An 18,304-nucleotide genomic window follows, 5' to 3' on the forward strand; every position below is an offset into this window, starting at 1 on the left:
GTAATTTCCAAAGGTGCGTTTTTTGAAAAGCAGATATCATTGGGTTGGATATAACTATATCAGACGGTAATCTACCTAGTAGTGGAATTGCATTTATTTAAAATAAAATATTTAGGATTTATGTATTTTGAGCTGTAAACACAAAAATTTCACCACAACATGGCCAAAACAAGCTTATGTAAAAATGGGAACAGTCTAAATGAAAGGACATACCAATATTTTAATTGTAATATGCTGCAGTGGTACAATAAAAAATGATAAATATTAATATTCAATTATAAATCAGAAAACACATTGTTTGAAAAAGTAAACAACAGTCTTCCTCCACACCTCCTCCAAACACTGAAAATGATTCTGTGAGATTTTGTTGAAAAACTGTTCTTAGTTTTTTTAAAAAAGGAATATTAGCTCCCAGTGACGTTGTATTTAGAAATGTTCTAATTAAAGTTACTTATACAACAATAACAACACAAGAGAAACAAGTTCAACATTTGCTTGCATATCTTTTGAAATGAACCTGCAAACTTTTCTTCTTCAATGACCTACAAATTAATATCCACTTTTTTTCTTTGCAATTAAAATATTTATCAGTGCTGTGTCTTCATCTTATTAGAGACAGCAACAATGATTTCAAAACGGTCCCACAAACTCTGTCCTGACAGCACTCCTATCTTGAGCAGCTGTAATATGGAAATCCAGGTATAAATTCAGGTAATGAAAGAAGTCAAACTGCTCATAAAATGTCACATTATTATGAGAGCCCACATCACTTCTCAGATACTGTATTGTCAATCAGTCAAAAGGCTATCCTTATGACAGTAATTTTGGCCCGATACATTCCCCCAAATAAAGACAAACCCCAAAACTAAATTTCATATTGTTTTGACAGCTTTAGCAGTAAAATATTATAGAAAATTCTTTTCTATAATGCTCTCTAGGAGGCAGCAGCTGACTCAGTATTTGACAATAAATAAAATGTTTATAGAACAACAAGGAAAGGAAGGGTGACAATATATTCTACTGTGCTTGAGGGGGCGATTAGCAAATAAATGATTTTTAAAAAATCAGATGTGGTGGATCAGCTGCACAAGTACACACAGAACTTAATCTGAGTCAGAGCTGAGTCTCACAACTTTTCAATGTAACGGATGAGCTCTGGAACATGTGCCTGTCACTGGTTCTGTCTCCATCTACTTCTCCTTGCCTTCTACCTTACCAGTCCCAAAGTGCACCAGCCACCATAGGAACTAGTGGTGAAGAATACTTCTGATCCAAGTATCATCTGTTAAAAATATATTTATAGAAGTGACTTTGCAATACCATTAAACCTGAGAAAAAGAGGAGGGGGGAGGAGGAGGAGGAGGAGGAGAAGAAGAAGAAGAAGAAGAAGAAGAAGAAGAAGAAGATAAAGCCCCTTCCTTTATATCCCAGAGAGCTAGTCTCAGGGTTGCAGGCTGACCACCAAGATGTAGACTTGATTTGGTTCTGTTATAATGCAACTCTTTAAAGTAGAAAAGGAAAGCCAGACAGCAGTTTGACATTGTAATCCTATGAGTGTGTCTATCTTCAGCAGTTACATATATCTAATAAGTAGAGCAGGTAAAGTAGAATGACAAATATATAATCTCCACTGTATGTTGTTTATAATTTAACTTAATTAGCTGGACTATATCTATCCCTTCATACTCTTCCCCCCAAGTATTCATTAACAAGTATTTCCAACTGTGCAAGATATTACCATCATTTTCAAGGTGCAGATGGTGTTAAAATGCAATCTAAAAATATGATTGAAATTGCAAAACTGAGCACCCCAAGTTCATTTAAAAGGGGGGGGGCAAGGAAGCTTATTTGGGGTTAATTAGTTTGTATTTTATCCAGCCCTCAATTAAAATAAAGACTCCTATTCTCTGCTGTAATTCTGAAAGAATACTTAGCTTTAACAGACCTTCCTGAATAACCCCATGAGAAGCAGGAATTAGTTAAACATTACCATTCCTGTCAACATGTTCTTTTGCCTAAAGATCTCAGTTGCCTTCCTGATTACACTTAGATTTTTCAATGTGAGAAAGAAGTCCATACTTCCAAAAATTACTTAGAATGGGGTTTCACAAAGGCGGCACATGATGAGAACAAGCTGAAGGAAATTACAATGGGAGTGGCAGACCTACCCATCTGACTGAGAACATAAGAATGAGAAACACAGTGACAACAGAGCAGACACAAACACATTACAGCAGGATGGTGCCCTCCTGATATATTGGAACCACAGTACCTAGGACAACAGTGAATCTCTACAAACCAAGTCCAAATAGGAACAGGAGGACTGCTATGGAACAGTGCAGCAGGCAGTGTCCACACAGAAGAACACTGTGCAAAATCAACTTTTCTATGCATGACACGTGTTTGCAAAGTATTGTTTCTTGCATTTCTGGTTTAACACTAAAGCACTGAACCTACTACTAATATTTGTTGTGTTCACTTATCACCAGAGATGTGCTAGGCAGGGTAAAAAGGAAAACTAGTAGCTTTAGGGCATTCAATCGGGGAATTGTTTCAGCCAATAAGAAAGCACTACTTTTGAAGCCAAAGGAGAAGAAACATTCAGTTTGTCTTTATTTCAGCTGTAGTTCTCCTATTATAAGTACGAGATCAACAGTAAAAATTCTCATCTTTTAAAAAACTTAAACTCCTAGAAGGCCAAAAAATGAGGCCTAAATATAAAAAGGAAATTGATATGAGGAATTAGGCCTGATTCAGAAACCCCTGTAGTATAAGATACTACAGAGTAAGATGAAAAAGAGCTGTCGGAAACATGTAAGGCAGGAGCAGGGGGAGTCCAGACTGGCCACTTGGCACATCCACAAAAAGAAAGGGGAAAAATTTGTATATGTATAGCTGTAAATTTAGGAGTGATTACTATATATTTCACAGTAGTGGGAAAGAATGTGATCAGGTGTCCCAGTTGTTATATAACATTAATCTCAATATTATATGTGCATTTGAACTTCCTTCTATTTTTCAAAGACCAGTTAAGTTTTATTCATTTCACAACCTAATAACATCTATTAGTGTGCACTGTTAATATTAAGAAGCACATTAACTACATAGCAATAGAATTATGATAAAGATAAAACCTATTATTAAAAAAAAATCTACTGCAATACCATACTTGCACACAGAAATCTGCTGCTGGGTTATAAGTGCTCCACTCAAGTCCCTTGACTGGAATTTGGAAATTATTCAGATTACTGCAGAGGGTAAATCCAACCATCTTGCACCTCCCATTGAAATACATGGGGGCTATGAAGGAGCATGCTTAGTAGACGTTAGTTCGAGTAATGTATACTCAAGGTCAAATTATGTAAACCCCAAGTGTTCTCTGTGTCACGTATTATTCTGTAAAACAAACACTGTGCAGCAGTAGGGTTTGAGAGTTAAAAGGCAAATTCATTTTAATGAGCTGAGGTTGAAGGTTTGTGTTTTACCATTAAAATATTCCTTTGATCTTTGCCATGAAGAACAAACAATTCCTGTGCTTTCATCCGTAAAGGACTGACTTGACTTCTACCGAGCTGAGGTTATGATCTTTCATTTCAAAAGAGAAATGTGACTGCACTGTCACACAGTCACAGAACATAACAGCACTGTATCAGAAGACTCGGGACAGTTATGGCTCTAGAGTAGTTCTGAAAAATAAACCGACTATTCACAAAGTTCTGCAGACCCAGGTACCATGCAGTGTGCGCAGAGATGCCACAAAACCATTCCTGGAGCCTCAGGCAGACTCTAAGAGGTCTCCTCTCTTATACCTCATGAGGTGCTTACAGGATTAAGATGCATCCCGGGGTTTTTTTCTGCACTGAAATATGGATTCTGAACAAAAAGTCTAAGGAATTATGTGGGCCAGCTTTTGAGCACTTGCCGCTGAAGCTCTTTCACAGTCTAAAGAGGATCAGAAGTGAGATAAACATATTCCCTCCATGTAGAAAAAAGAAGTGTAGAGAATACTGTAGCTCCCCCACTTTTCCACTAGGTGCTAAATGTACAGACAACATAAGAATTAGGAATGGGTAGGTGAGGGAGGTAAAAGAGAGGGGGTCAAGGGGGAAAGGAAGATAGTCTATTCCACCATTTTGTAAGATGCCTTAATTGTAATCTCGATGACGCCTAGTAATATCTTTCAGTTGAGGCTTATACATCTGAATTGTAATATTTATATCCAATTTTTTAACAGAAACTGGCTACTGCCCAGCAGTCTCCTGGCCTGAGCTGACAAAGCTGCTGTCAGAGGTGTGGTGAACTCCCAGACTCCTGTTCCGGGGGACTTCAACATCCACGGCAAGACGATTGGCTTTGGGGTGGCTTAGGACTTCATGGCTACCATGATGACCACAAGGTTGTCCCAACATGTCACCGGCCCAACGCATGTGGCAGTCCACACTCTGGACCTTGCTTTCTCAACTGGGCATGAGAGGGTGATCTGAAAGTGGGGGATATTGACATCAGTTCCTTGTCATGGTCAGATCACTTCCTTAGATTCATGCCTTGCACTCTGTCCTCTATGTCACTGGGTCACTCAACAACTTACATAAATTTTTCTCTGCCTTCATCAAATATAATTTATGAATGGGATGCTTTGCAAACAAAGCCAACAGATCTGATAACATCTCTGCAAGCCCCAAAATGATCGACACCATAAAATATGAATTTTATTTCTTTCATTGCTTATGCTCTCTCCTTTTTTTCCATCCAAAAAACTCCTACTGGAGAAACTCACAGGTTATGAGAAAGAAAAACAAGTTAATAACGAGGGTCATATTTTCTATACTTAATTCACCTTGAGGCAGTTAATAAGACCAGAATCAGTTCCCAATAGAGAAATCATTGTTAATTCACAAGGATATATTAACTATTATTATAGACAACACAGCATCTTTAGCAGTAACAATGTCCAATACTGAAATCTGACTTATGTTGCTGTACAGTAATAAAGAATGGCAACATTATCAAGAAGAAGAGAAGAAGAAGAGTTTGGATTAGATATCCCACTTTATCACTACCCGAACGAGTCTCAAAGCAGCTAACATTCTCCTTTCCCTTCCTCCCCCACAACAAACACTCTGTGAGGTGAGTGAGGCTGAGAGACTTCAGAGAAGTGTGACTAGCCCAAGGTCACCCAGCAGCTGCAGGTGGAGGAGCGGAGATGCGAACCCGGTTCACCAGATTACGAGATGACTGCTCTTAACCACTATACCACAGCTGCTTCACTGTATCTTCTAGATGGTTTTGTTTTATACCTGTTTGTATGCAAACTTTATATAATGTGTACCTCTGCATTATTAACATATTGTTTTTAAATAACTGAACTTTCATTCTAATTATTTTCTGCATATTTCTTATTTAAAATAAAATACCAGTACAGGTGCCTTGCATCTTATGTGAGGGTTAGGTTCTGGGGGTAGACATGTATATATCCCCAGAACCATCCCCTGCAAGGTGGAGGGCTGCATGCCCAGCTTTGGGAAGGCGGAACAAGGGCTACGGAAGGGTCCTAGAGTCCTCCCTTCTCCTCCCCAATGCCTGATAAATACTTGCCTGGCTTTGAGAAGGAAGCACAAAGACTCTAGGACCCTGCCATGATGTGGTGAGGATGCTGCCAGAGTCCTTGCACCACCTTTCCAAAGCCAGGTAAGTTAGCAAATGCAACTTTGTGCAGGTGTGGGCACACCCTTCTAACCACTTTCCACTCTCAGAATTTGCTGCCTCACTCTGCCTCACGGTCGGGCCTGGCCCTGAGCAAGGTGATATAAAGAGTGTGGTACTGAGTGTCAACTTTAGCATATTATCTTGCATTTAAAATCCAAGACCACAATCTTCTTTCTTATTCATAATTCTTAGGAGGCACCAGCTTTCCTGATAAGGAAGAAAAAGGCCTTCAGAACCATAACAGCTTGTAATTATTTAATTGTAGGGGTGGATGGATCAGTCTACTTTTGGTCTATGTCAGTTTTGCATGTGTTCAAACATAGGTTCCTTCCATTTCCTCATTTTTAAAAGATGCACACAAATGCAGTATTTTTCACTAAAATGCACAATTTTATATATTTTCAACTAACATTTACACATATTCCCTCCCAAAATAGACAGTTTTTTTCTATTTTTATAGCATAATCCAAATAAAAAACCCCGTATTTCAATCTATGTATTAGTCCAAAGAATACGAATTAGGTCTGTTTGCTTAGAAAAGAAAACTGAACGAAATTCATTACCAACCCATTAACTCATTCCATCTTGATCAGATTGAAGCCGTATAAAATAGCAACTGCTGGGTGCCATTTGGTAGGGAGTCTTGCATGTAAAAAAATGTCTCAACATGCCTGTGATCTATCACAGTATCTTGCAGGATCAACCCCACCCTCTTTCCCACAGAATCATTAAGGAATCCAGCACATCTTAGACCAATAAATCAAGGCTCCAGATATGTTAAAATTAAGGCCATTAAGTCACCATGGGAGCAAGTGTGCAGAATAGCCAACCTGGGTTTGTTTGTTTTCGCTCTGTCAGCAACTGGTTTTTCCAATTTCTCGATAGCTTCCTAGGGCAGCATTTATTTTGTCCCAAACTACACGACTTAATTATAATGAAGACTATGCCAAATGTCTTCAAGTAAACCTGATAAATATTTACCCTAAAATAAACCCTGTCAGGACTAGTTTGACTAAGATTAGACCTGGTGATTTTTGTTTTAGCTGGCAGGAAGATGTGTAGATTGCATCTTCTACTCTTTTTTGTTATATGTTATGTTCCAAAGATTTTGAAGAAGGAGGAAGACAGGCAGGAAAGGCAGAGAAATTTGTATTGTTTCTTACTGGTTGCTCAGCTTAAAAACAGTTTCAGATGTTTTTTTGGATGTTTGGGGAGAAAATCTCGCCAAAGCACTACATCATTTGCATTACCTCCCCAAGTAGCTCAGTTGAAATGATGCAGCTTCCACCCCCCAAAACTCTGTCTTCCACATTTATTTATTTTATTTACAGTTTGACTGTGCTTCACCCCACCAACGGAGTTGTGTCAGAGCCAAGGTACTACTGACTGCTATTTACACCTAGTTGTGTTAAGGTAATTTTTTTTTGGAAGGTACGTACAAATTCTATTTTTCTGCCTTTGAAATTTAGCATTTAAACTTCTACAAATGTCTTTGGAACTGGAAAAGAAAGATGCCTTCATGAATATAGACAGGTAAAACTCCAAGGTGACTTGTTGCCCAGGATCCAAAACGTGCAATGCTCTGATGCACAAGAATTTAATGTTTATTCCTAGCTTTGTCAGAGTGCTTATAATTTGGGGTTCGCCCCACCTTAGCTAAAGTACTAGTAAAGCCAGACACCTGAAACTTAAAGAGCATAATTATTTTGATAATTCTTATCTTTACACACCAGTTTATATAATTTTTTAATTGAGACATCTCATAAATGTTGTGGAATACAGTACTGTGGCTTTCACTTAATGGAATCTATGCCTGAGGTAATAAAGCACGCAGGTTTACATAAAAGCTTAACTTCGTGTTATGTATTAGATCACTAGCAGCATCAAGCTATATTGCACTGTAGAGGGTTGAAAGCATTTCATATACTTCCAGATTTATGCTGTCCACAGCAAACGAGGGGTTGGAGCCTTGGAGCCAAATGTTCTGCTCCAAGTCATGGAATGATCCTTTTTGTGAACAGAAACTCCTTCTGTGAGTGGAATGAAATTCTGTATCAAATCCATAGTATTCTGTGGGTGGCCTGCACATTGACGAAGTCAGACAACCACAAGCCAGGTGTCAACCATGGTGATCACTGCTAATCCCAATACACAAGCAGGACTGCCACTGAGCAGGGGAGTGTGAAATGGAAGGACAGCAACCAATATATTGTCCTCATGTGCCAACTACCACCTTTCAGAAGAATCCATTCTCTATCACTCTGACTCTGATCGCTAGCTGGAAAACTGGAAAAGCACTATCCTAGACACAAGTCTGGTGTAAGAACCAATCAAATCATGATTAATAAAGTACAGTGCATAGCACAATATATTACTTAAAAACAAGAATGAAGTATTAAAGACACCAAGGAACGTCTATGCAATACTGTATTTTTAAATATCAGAAGCTATTTGCTCCAGAGACACCGTTCTGCAGTTTTTTAAAGCTTACTGTGACTTCTTTGGGGTTAACTGATATTGGGGGATGGTTAGGTTGCTAGTCTTTTAAGGCTTCACCTAAGGAGCCCCATCAGCAGAAGCCCTGCAGAAGGACTTCTGCTTCTGTGATGGGGCTTCTCCACCTACCATTCCCCAGGGCCCCCCAAACTGACTTGGGGTGGTGTCAGAAGAACCCACAAAGCAGCATACAGGGGGAGGAGAGGAGGGACTGTTCCAGCTGGCAAGCTAAAATGCTTGCACAGACAGAATCTTCCATAGCATGACAGTGAATTACACCCTGAGTCTCTCTTTTTTTAATAGCCTGTGCTGTCATATCTAGATGTTTCATCAGCACAATGGCAGCATTAAAAAAAAATCTGACACTCTGCTGGTGTAACTTGCTCCTTCAATCAAACTTGATCATATGCTGACACAGTAAATTTAAGGAATGAACTAAAATCTACTAAAATATTTGGCTTTAAATAGGAGGCTTTAATGATAAAGTAACAGTACCCATCATATTCATAAACTGAATGTGAAAATTAAATTCATGTATTTGATGATACTAATATCTAAGAATAAATAGTACATATTTGAAACAGAGCTAATGAATCCTTTTAAAGAGATTTAAAATCATATTCACAATTTTCAAGTGGTTTTATAAAAAAGCCACAATTTTGTGGTTTTACAAAAAACGCAAAGCAAATAATTTTGAACTCCAAAGGCCATTTTTAAGTGGCCTAAAATGTAATCTGAAACCTAATATTAATTATACACCCAGTCATTTTGATGTGCTCAGATTCATTTATAATCTCTTGTGTTAGAAATGGAAGAAAACTGACAGCACAATCCTACACATATCTACTCAGATGCAAAGTCCACATCTGGGACTTTCCCCCATGTAAGTGTGTACAGGATTTCAGCCTGAATGAAACATAATTGAGTTGCTGAACTACTATGAAATATACACACATGAATGGATCACTCTCTATGTAGGCTGCATAAGTAATTTCATATGTAACCAATTTTTATCTATCAATATAAATGTTTTTAATGTTATATACTGAAATTAACACTCCTAGACATTGACACGCACAGACATTAAACAGTAATGAATATATTTTCTTGGTTTTCTTTCTCTGGGTTATGATTAATGCAGCCTATCAGAAGCCAGATGGTGCAAAACCAAAACCATCAATCAAAAGTGAAAAGACCACTGAGTACTATTCCACAATGATGTGCTTGCAAATGGAAATTTTGTTCATAGACCCTTGGCTATGATATGCATAGAAAACCATAAACAGGCTTACACTGTCACCAAAGAACTAGCAGAGATGGCCTGTGCTTTGTTAGCTAAAAGCTGGAAAGGCAATGGTCGTTGCTGTGAGGGGGTAAGCTTGCATAAGCCTAAATGCTACTTAGCTTAAAACAAAGTTAAAAGTGAGTTTCAAAATTATTTTAATAATCTTTGCATTGATGACAGTATCTATCAAACTGTCCATTTGCCACTGATTTAATATGGATAATGGCACACATGAAGAAGCAGCTGCCACTGTCTGCCTGACACATGAATTGGCATTTAATGACTTGTCCCGCACAAGCTTTTTAAATACAGTAATCTCAAATGTCTTCGTTTTACAATGCATTCCCCCCCCTCTCTAAAGTTCCAAAAGAAAAACAAATGCTCATTCCTTATAAACTCAACTATGATGCCTGGTTCTTGATTCATTTCTCTTAGTAGAATTTACACACACATAATTTAACATACATGAGAGCTACCACTGAATCTCACAAACAGTATTTTCTCTCTCTCCACACAGTGTTTGTGTGTGAAGATGCAAAATAAATCCAATGCCTCTCTGTGATCTTATACTCACACGTGACAACACTTTTATAAATATCTGTATTGCTATTCATGACATCATCTCTACATTCTATATATTCCATACTTTTCAACCCAACTATTTTGCAAGGTATTAATGTCCTGTTGTAAATTATTTTTATTTTTACCTGGTGATGCTGAACAAGTAGCAGTGAATTCAACAAGCTGCCTACAGTGGAATAATTCTACTAAAGTAAATAGAACTTATTTAGGTTATATTGTTGGTAAAATTAATTTCACTTAGGCTTACACTGCTTTGAGGACTCATAGCTTATATAAAGTAATATAAGCTATTGTTGTCTCTGGGTAGTCCCCACACAGAGGTGACTCGTAAGCTACATGCTGGGTGGTGTGCAGATTGCTTCAGGAGAAAGCTTTTGAAGAACAGAAAGGCTGTAGCACATCGTCACAAAGACAGGACTGGATCAAGTGACAGATTTAAAGTGGAAACACTTCATCTGCTTATTTTCTCCTGAATTATATTATAAGGCTGTGGTTTTAATTGCTTATACTGAAAACCAGGAAATAAATATTAAAAATACATGCAGAATTCTGGAAAATGGCAAAAGTAGGAACGATTCCTAACATCAGCAGGGAGTGGCCTACCAAATTTATACTACTCTGCAATTACAGACAGCAGCCATGTGGAAGGATCTGTGATGGAGAGCTTGCTGTTCTCAAGAGGAGGGACAGGAGCACCATTTCCCTTCAAAAAGCTCTTCTTTCTCAGTTTTGTGCAGACACCAAATCCATTTGTGGGACATCACAAAAACATAGGGAAAGCATTTTGCAAATGTTAAGCACAACTGAGGAAAAATGTACTAGATTGCTCATAGATGTGCATCTCTGTTACTGCCCGAAATGAGGGGGCAGGGAGGGAGAGAGGCCCAACGCTATATTTCACCCAAGAATTAGTAAACATCCCTCTGTTAAGAAAACCTCTGCCCTCTTTAAAAATAAAGTATCAAATACAAAAGTTTCTACAGTTTGTTCCAAGTTTCTTTGTTTGTTCATATAACTTTTGCTAGATTACTAAACAATTAGCCAAAATACACATTTAGGTGAAAAAACTCAAGCCCACACAATTATGGTTATTTCTAAGCTATTTAGTTGAAAGTAGTTACAGATAGGTAGCCGTGTTGGTCTGCCATAGTCAAAACAAAACAAATTCCTTCCAGTAGCACCTTAAAGACCAACTAAGTCAGTTCTTGGTATGAGCTTTCGTGTGCATGCACACTTCTTCAGATACACTGAAACAGAAGTTTCCAGAAGTTTCCAGACCCTGGAAACTTCTGTTTCAGTGTATCTGAAGAAGTGTGCATGCACACGAAAGATCATACCAAGAACTGACTTAGTTGGTCTTTAAGGTGCTACTGGAAGGAATTTGTTTAGTTGAAAGTAGTTTGTGTACTCAATATATCTGGCAATGCTGCAATCTTGGAAGTACCTAAGATGACTCTCTGATTTGATAAACTAGCCCTGAACAACAGCATGATGCATATATAGGTGAAGGACCAAAACCACACACCCTAAATTCTTCTATTAAGCTAATCTATTATCTTTATCAACACATTCTGCCCAATCTGCTTTTCTGAAACAGACACTCAGAAGCAAGATAACACCTCATCAGCTATTTTATATTCCAGGAGTTTAAGGGACAAGACTGAGAGCCTTCTAAGTTCCAGGGGTTGCCCTTTGGATAGACACATCTGTAAAGAGACAGAAGTAAAGAAGTGCCACGCATTAAAAATGAAAATGAGAAAATATACTCCGATCAACTCTTGATCTTTTAATGTGTTATTGTTACGTTGCTCAGGATACAATAAGACATTTGAGAATTTTATTTCTCTTAGGACATCAAAAACAAGCAAACATGGACTAGCCCTGCAAAAAAGGCCCAAGAAGCACTAGCCAAAACAATATAATGGTGCATGTTCACCTGGATTGTATTTTATAAAGATGCAATCTCCCATCTGGGCAGTTTTTCTGTTTTCCTGCCAAAGCACGGTCCTAAAGATGAAAGCCACAGAGGTTATCTCAACCCTAGTATATTATGTCTTAATGCCTTTAAGAAAATGTTTCCTTGCAACATATTAGGAGGCTGTAATAAATTTATTATTTCAGTAAGAATGCCTTTGTGAACAGACTACTGTTCACTGCCTGATAAAAAGAACTGGCTCCTATAACATCTCTCATTCTCTTGATATAAAACAAAAAAGCTCTTCTCACATGCAACACATGAAGATGTCTTTTGAACTGGAACAGAAGAAACTGAGAAAACAAAATAGCTCAAGAACAACTTGACATGGACTTCTAACAACATAAAGGGATAATGCTGGATTGCATCTGAAAGGAATCATAATGCCGAAGGTGAGGTGAAAAGCGATGTGCTTGGGTACACAATTCTGTATAGTCTGGGTAATGTTCAGGTGTGTATGGGGTGTCAGGTGCCAGTGGGTCTGAGCAGATAAGACCAATAGTGTGCCCTGTGATCAGGAAGGAGGTTCTTGCATGTGCTGTAGAGGAAAGTGAAGGGCAGATGGGACTTATCAATCTGGGAAGGTAGCCCATGTAGAAGAAGGAAAACTCTTAACTTAAACCCCCACTGCCTTGTAGGATATCTTTGGGAGAAGAAAAGGCTAAGGAGTCAACCCTACACAAATCTGGAGTCTCTAAGACGGTTGGATGGCACCTTGTACACCTCCTTCCTGCAGCCAAGCTGGTGCCAAACATATTGCTCTGCTTTTCTTTGGTCCACATCAGTAAGGCCAAGAGGAAGGTCTTGTTGACTGGGCAGCCTGGGACCTCCATACACACTGCCCAGCCCTGCACCCTGGAGAGGTCACTTTAGTGCTGCTAATGCAGTGGTTTGACTTCACCTTTGGAGGCACTCCACTGTCTCTCGAGAGAAGACAGATGCCAACAATAACATGGGTCATGTCCATCTTAAGGAGTGCCTTTACCTTGGTCAGTTTCATGGAAACTGACATCAGTTCCCTGGTGAAGGATCCTTATTCATATTACATGCTAGAAAGACCAAGGGAAAAAATGAATATAATGCTCTCAAGCTAATGAAACAATGAAATACTATCTTAAACCCAATATTGGTTTTATAAGCAGGGAAAATCTGATCAGTGCCTTTGTAGCTTAAATGAAATATATCTCGTTTTAGATCCTCAGCCTCCCTACTTCTGCAATCAATCAGCTGAAGAAAATTCTCAATTTAGAACTATTCCACATCATGCAGAAATACTTCAAAAATGCTGAAAGAAGTCTCATCAGTTTTAGTCAATTGTCAGCTATGACATCTGTTTCTCTACAGGGTTTTCAACAGGCTCCTGGAGCTTGAGTTAACCTCTGCCTTTTTTTGTTTGTTTTAAGACAACCACTGTGCCCCTGAAGAACGTCCTCTGAACTCTTAACAATAAAGATATACCACAAGAATCACAAAAGCAAAATCACAAAACTATTCACAAAGCCAGGGACCCCAAAAAAAGAAGAGGAAAATGTCTATCACCCATCAAGTGCTTTCAGATGTCACAAAAATAACAAAGAAGCTCCACGGTCAGTGAAGAGACAGCTTCCCACCATCCTAATCTTGAGCCATTACTAAAAATAAGGGCCTATGCTTATTATTATTGTTAAATTTACACTGCTCCTTTCCACCCAATGCTCAAAGCAGCTAACTATGCAAATGCAATGAAATATAATAAACACAATTTAGTACAAAGTAAAAACATGGAAAGAAGATAGCTAAAACAGTAACACAACCACCAGTAAAAACCAACACCTAGCAGCCAAATGTCTGCCTAAAAATGTTTTTGTCTGCTAGCAGAAGGCTGTCAGCGATGGCAAGTAGTTCCAAAGTCTGGGGGCCGCTATCAAGAAGGCATTTGCTCCTAAGGATATATGATCTATGACAAACAGGTGCAGAAATTCCTTGGACATTTCTCTTCCCCACTTTTGGTATGCACTGTTATCCACATGGATAACAATAATATTTCCCTGGGGTGTCTTTGGTAAGGATAACAGACTAGACAGAATTTGAAACACAGCCTCTGCCTTTCTATAGCCACTCCATTCCTCCAACTTTCTCAATGGTTTTCTACTCCTCTCTCTGTGTGAACATAGTGGGAATGGAAGTCCTACGTACCGGACTACAGAAACTCCCAAGAGACAAATTTCTAAATGTAAACAGGGAAATACCCTGCAGCTATGAGGATATACATATACTATGCAATTATTACATCTTACGTTTGGTATTGCATGCGGAAATATTTCTAGCACCGTCCAAAACACTTTGGCTCTAATTCAGAGTCTTGTGAGCACACCCTGGGTTTTGATGTCCTTTCTAACTCAGTAGCCTCACCAAAACCACAAATAAACTATACTAAAAGCAGTTTGAAATTGTGCTAGGGAAAGCAAGGAGAGAAAGGCACACCCTCCTTTCAAAGATTAGGATTTTGTTGGATTATAACCATGACGTGGAAATAAGCTCCGCTAAAGTCACTGTAACTAGCTTACTTCCAAGAAATGTAAGAAATTACACTTTAAGAATGGAATCTGTGGAAAATATTAGGAGCTAAAAATATGTGAAGTAAATTAACTTGCTAGGCTGCCACAAGGCAGCTGCTTCAATGTATTGAATTACAGAAACTGTAACCTAAAAAAATTAATGTGATGTGAACATGATTAGGTTACAGCAAATGTTTAAACTAAAAAACAATAGCAGAGGGTTGGTATATTGAAGCTGCTTTGCAGGGGAATGGGAGCTGGAATGCAGAATGACAAAAGAAAAATTGAGTGTTTCAGGTGGACACGCAGCAAGATATAAACGTACAGTGTACTGTATTGAGTCGAGATGATTTGGGACATAATAACACAGCCTTTTCATTTTGCTGCACTTCTCTTGTTTTTCTACCTCCATTCCTCCCAACAAACCCTTACACAAGCCTGTGATCTTAAAAAAACTATCTGCCACTTGATTCTGCAACTTTTGTTATTTATAAAAGGCCCTAAAACAGAGATCAAAAGAAAAGTCTTAAGAATTCATATTCCTTTTCTACACCTCCTGATGAGTCATTAGTAAAATAAGTGCATAAACTCACAACTGAAGTCAAAAACAGTTGAGGATACTTTGATATAGCGCCACAAAGGATATGTGCAAGGAGGCAACAGAGGTTACAAATGGCCCAGTTCCAATAAGAGTGCTAATAAAAGAATAATGGAATTTTCTTGTACTGTGAATGGAGAAAAAACAACCCTGTGCCACCAGGGAATTTAGACAAGGGGGAAAATATCAAAGCTTTGCCTCTTCAGTTGATTCTCTTTATTATATCTTAATTGATCTACTATTACATTTACCATATTTTTCGCCCTATAGGACGCACTTTTTCCCCCTCCAAAAATGAAGGGGAAATTTGGGTGCGTCCTATGGGGCGAATGCAGGTTTTCGCTGAAGCTTGGAGAGCGAGAGGGGTCGGTGCGCACCGACCCCTCTCGCTCTCCAGGCTTCAGAAAGACATCCGCAGCCTAGGCAGCCCTGCGGGAGTTCCTGCAGGGCTGTCTAGGATGCGGATAGCAGCCTGCTTCCTGGAGCGCCAGGCGCGCTGAAAGCAGAGAGCCCGGCGCTTTGGTAACACATCCGCAGCCTAGGCAGCCCTGCGGGAGTTCCCGCAGGGCTGTCTAGGCTGCGGATAGCAGCCTGCTGCCCGGCGCGAGGGGCGCCGTGAAGCAGAGCGCCCTTCACGCCGGGCAGACATCTGCAGCGTGGGGAGCCCTGCAGGAGTTCCCCGCAGGGCTCCCCTCGCTGCGGATAGCAGCCTGTTGCCCGGTGCAAGGGGCGCCGTGAAGCAGAGCGCCCCTCGCGCTTGGCAGACATCCGCAGCGTGGGGAGCCCTGCGGGAGTTCCCCCAGGGCTCCCCTCGCTGCAGATAGCAGCCTGCCGCCCGGCACGAGAGGCGCCCTGAAGCAGAGCGCCCCTCGCGCGGGGCAGACATCCGCAGCGTGGGGAGCCCTGCAGGAGTTCCCCGCAGGGCTCCCCTCGCTGCGGATAGCAGCCTGTGAAGCAGAGCGCCCCTCGGGCTGGGCAGACATCCGCAGTGTGTGGAGCCCTGCAGGAGTTCCCCGCAGGGCTCCCCTTGCTGCGGATAGCAGCCTGCCGCCCGGTGGGCAGGGCGCGCTGAAGCAGAGCGCCCCGCGCGCCGGGCAGACTTCAGCCAGCCCCACAAACTCGGGGGACAGCAGGGAGGCGTAATGCCACCATCCCGCTGTTCCTCGACCTGGTTCGGTTTCCCTGACCTGGTTTTGGGGGGGAAATAAAGGGGGGGAAATTTCCTTTATTTTCCCCCCAAAAAACTAGGTGCGTCCTATGGGACGAAAAATACGGTAACTTCAACAGTTCCATATCACAAAACTCCCTTCAGAACTCATAGTTGTCAATCTTTTTTAAAAAAACCATTAATCAATTTACACAAGCTTTACCATTTGAAGCATAATGCCTATGATTGCACAGCAAAAAAAAAAGAGCACTTGGATGAATGATTTAGCTAAAAACATTTCACAATTACACCTTTACACCTATATATTACACAATTACACCTATATAAGCACAATTACTGCTTATATATCATTTTACATATGCCTCTCTTTCTGTGTGTCCTGCTTTTTCAAGGAGATTTATGTACCCAAAATTCCAGAAGACAGTATTAATAATAAAACAAATTAAAACCTCTAAAAACCTCCTCCTACAAAATTAATAAGCCAGCAGTCATAACACATTTAATTATTAGCTCAAAATGTAAAAATCTACAAACCAACAATTAAAAGGAACAGATGGGGGGAGGTCTCACTCTCTGCTGCCTGGCCCACCATGGTCGAGGTGTGGCTATAGTTTAAGCCCTTCCTGCACACCACAAAGCAGCCTCCAGTTCTCCCTCCATCCAGCCACTAAAACTGTAGAGCAGAGCTTTCCAAACTGTGTGTCGCAACACGTTAGTGTGTTGGCTGCAGTGTGTAGATGTGTCACACGAAAGCTCCCAATGCTCCTCCCGGGACTGGAAAGGGGTTAGTTTAACCTCCGATTTGCTAGTAAAATTGAATTATTGTGTCGCAAAATGATGCATGTCTAAAAAGTGTGTCACCTGCATGTAAAGTATGGAAAGCTCTGATTTAGAGGGTGGATAGAGAAGGGAGGGGATGGAAAGAAAGCACAGAAGAGCTACAGAGGTGAGAAAAGAGAAAAGAAAGTGGGAAACAAGGTAGGGCTCTAGCACATTGGGTTCATAGGGAGCCCAGTGAGAAACCACAGTACATGACCAGCCAGTGGGAGGAACCATCCTAGACCGATGACTGTCCTCCTTATCAAATTCATTTAAAAACCTGAATTACCAAAATTGTGATAAACATGTCATTGCTACCTGATAGGGCCATATTCTTATCTGTTTTCCAGATGGCTACCACTAGCTACCTTGAACCCCTTGAACCATGCTCTTGCTTTTGCCTAATCAAGACAATGTTGATAGACAGGTAACAGTGATTTCTGAGATTCTTCTGCAGTTGTGAACAGTAGTGTAGGGTGTGTCATTATTCCCTCCACTCAGGATAATGTGACTGCCCACATACACTGTTAGAGAGATGGGAAGGATCTGTGCTGGAAATGGATTCCCCATAAAGCAGTAGATGCATTCATTACAGTGGGTTAACATCCACATTTTACAGTTTGAGAATCAGTTTTAGACACATAAAGAAAGCCAAGTGCTTGAATTATTCCAACACACAGCTGTTCAATTACGGCTGGTGCAGAGGAGGAACGCAAAAGGCCTCCCCATGGAAACTTCACCAAAGGGTACAAATTCTAGCTAAAGGAGTATAAAAGAAAATAACCTTCTCAGAATGGTGCTGATTGACATAAGATCCACTGCTGTTGGTCTGAAAATGTGCAGAGCAAAATGTATCAAGACCCCATTGATCTCTAATGACCTAATTCAAATTAAACTACACCAAGGAATGGGAGGAAAGGGAAAACCCACAGGTGGTCTTAACAGAGAATCAGTGGTATTTTATTCATGCAAGTAGGCAAAATGATTCATCAGAGTCAATGACTGGCTGGTCTAGGTAAACAGGATAGCCCTAAACTCCAACCAAAGGTAAAGGGTGGGTTTTTTTTTTTACACAGTAGGTACGTAGCTCTATCCTCAAAGATTGATCCTAGCAGTACCATGTCCCCGAGCAACAAGA

The 18,304-nt window shown here is 40.1% G+C and overlaps 1 protein-coding gene across 4 annotated transcripts in view; it reads right to left on the reverse strand.

Moving 5' to 3' along the window:
• Positions 1-18,304, reverse strand: part of CDKAL1 (CDKAL1 threonylcarbamoyladenosine tRNA methylthiotransferase) — a 231,262-nt gene that overhangs the window by 38,298 nt on the left and 174,660 nt on the right. The gene's annotated exons all lie outside the window — the stretch shown is intronic.

This window comes from Podarcis erhardii (genome assembly GCF_964252035.2).
Source record: "Podarcis erhardii genome assembly, chromosome: 8".
Taxonomy (NCBI): Eukaryota; Metazoa; Chordata; class Lepidosauria; order Squamata; family Lacertidae; genus Podarcis; species Podarcis erhardii.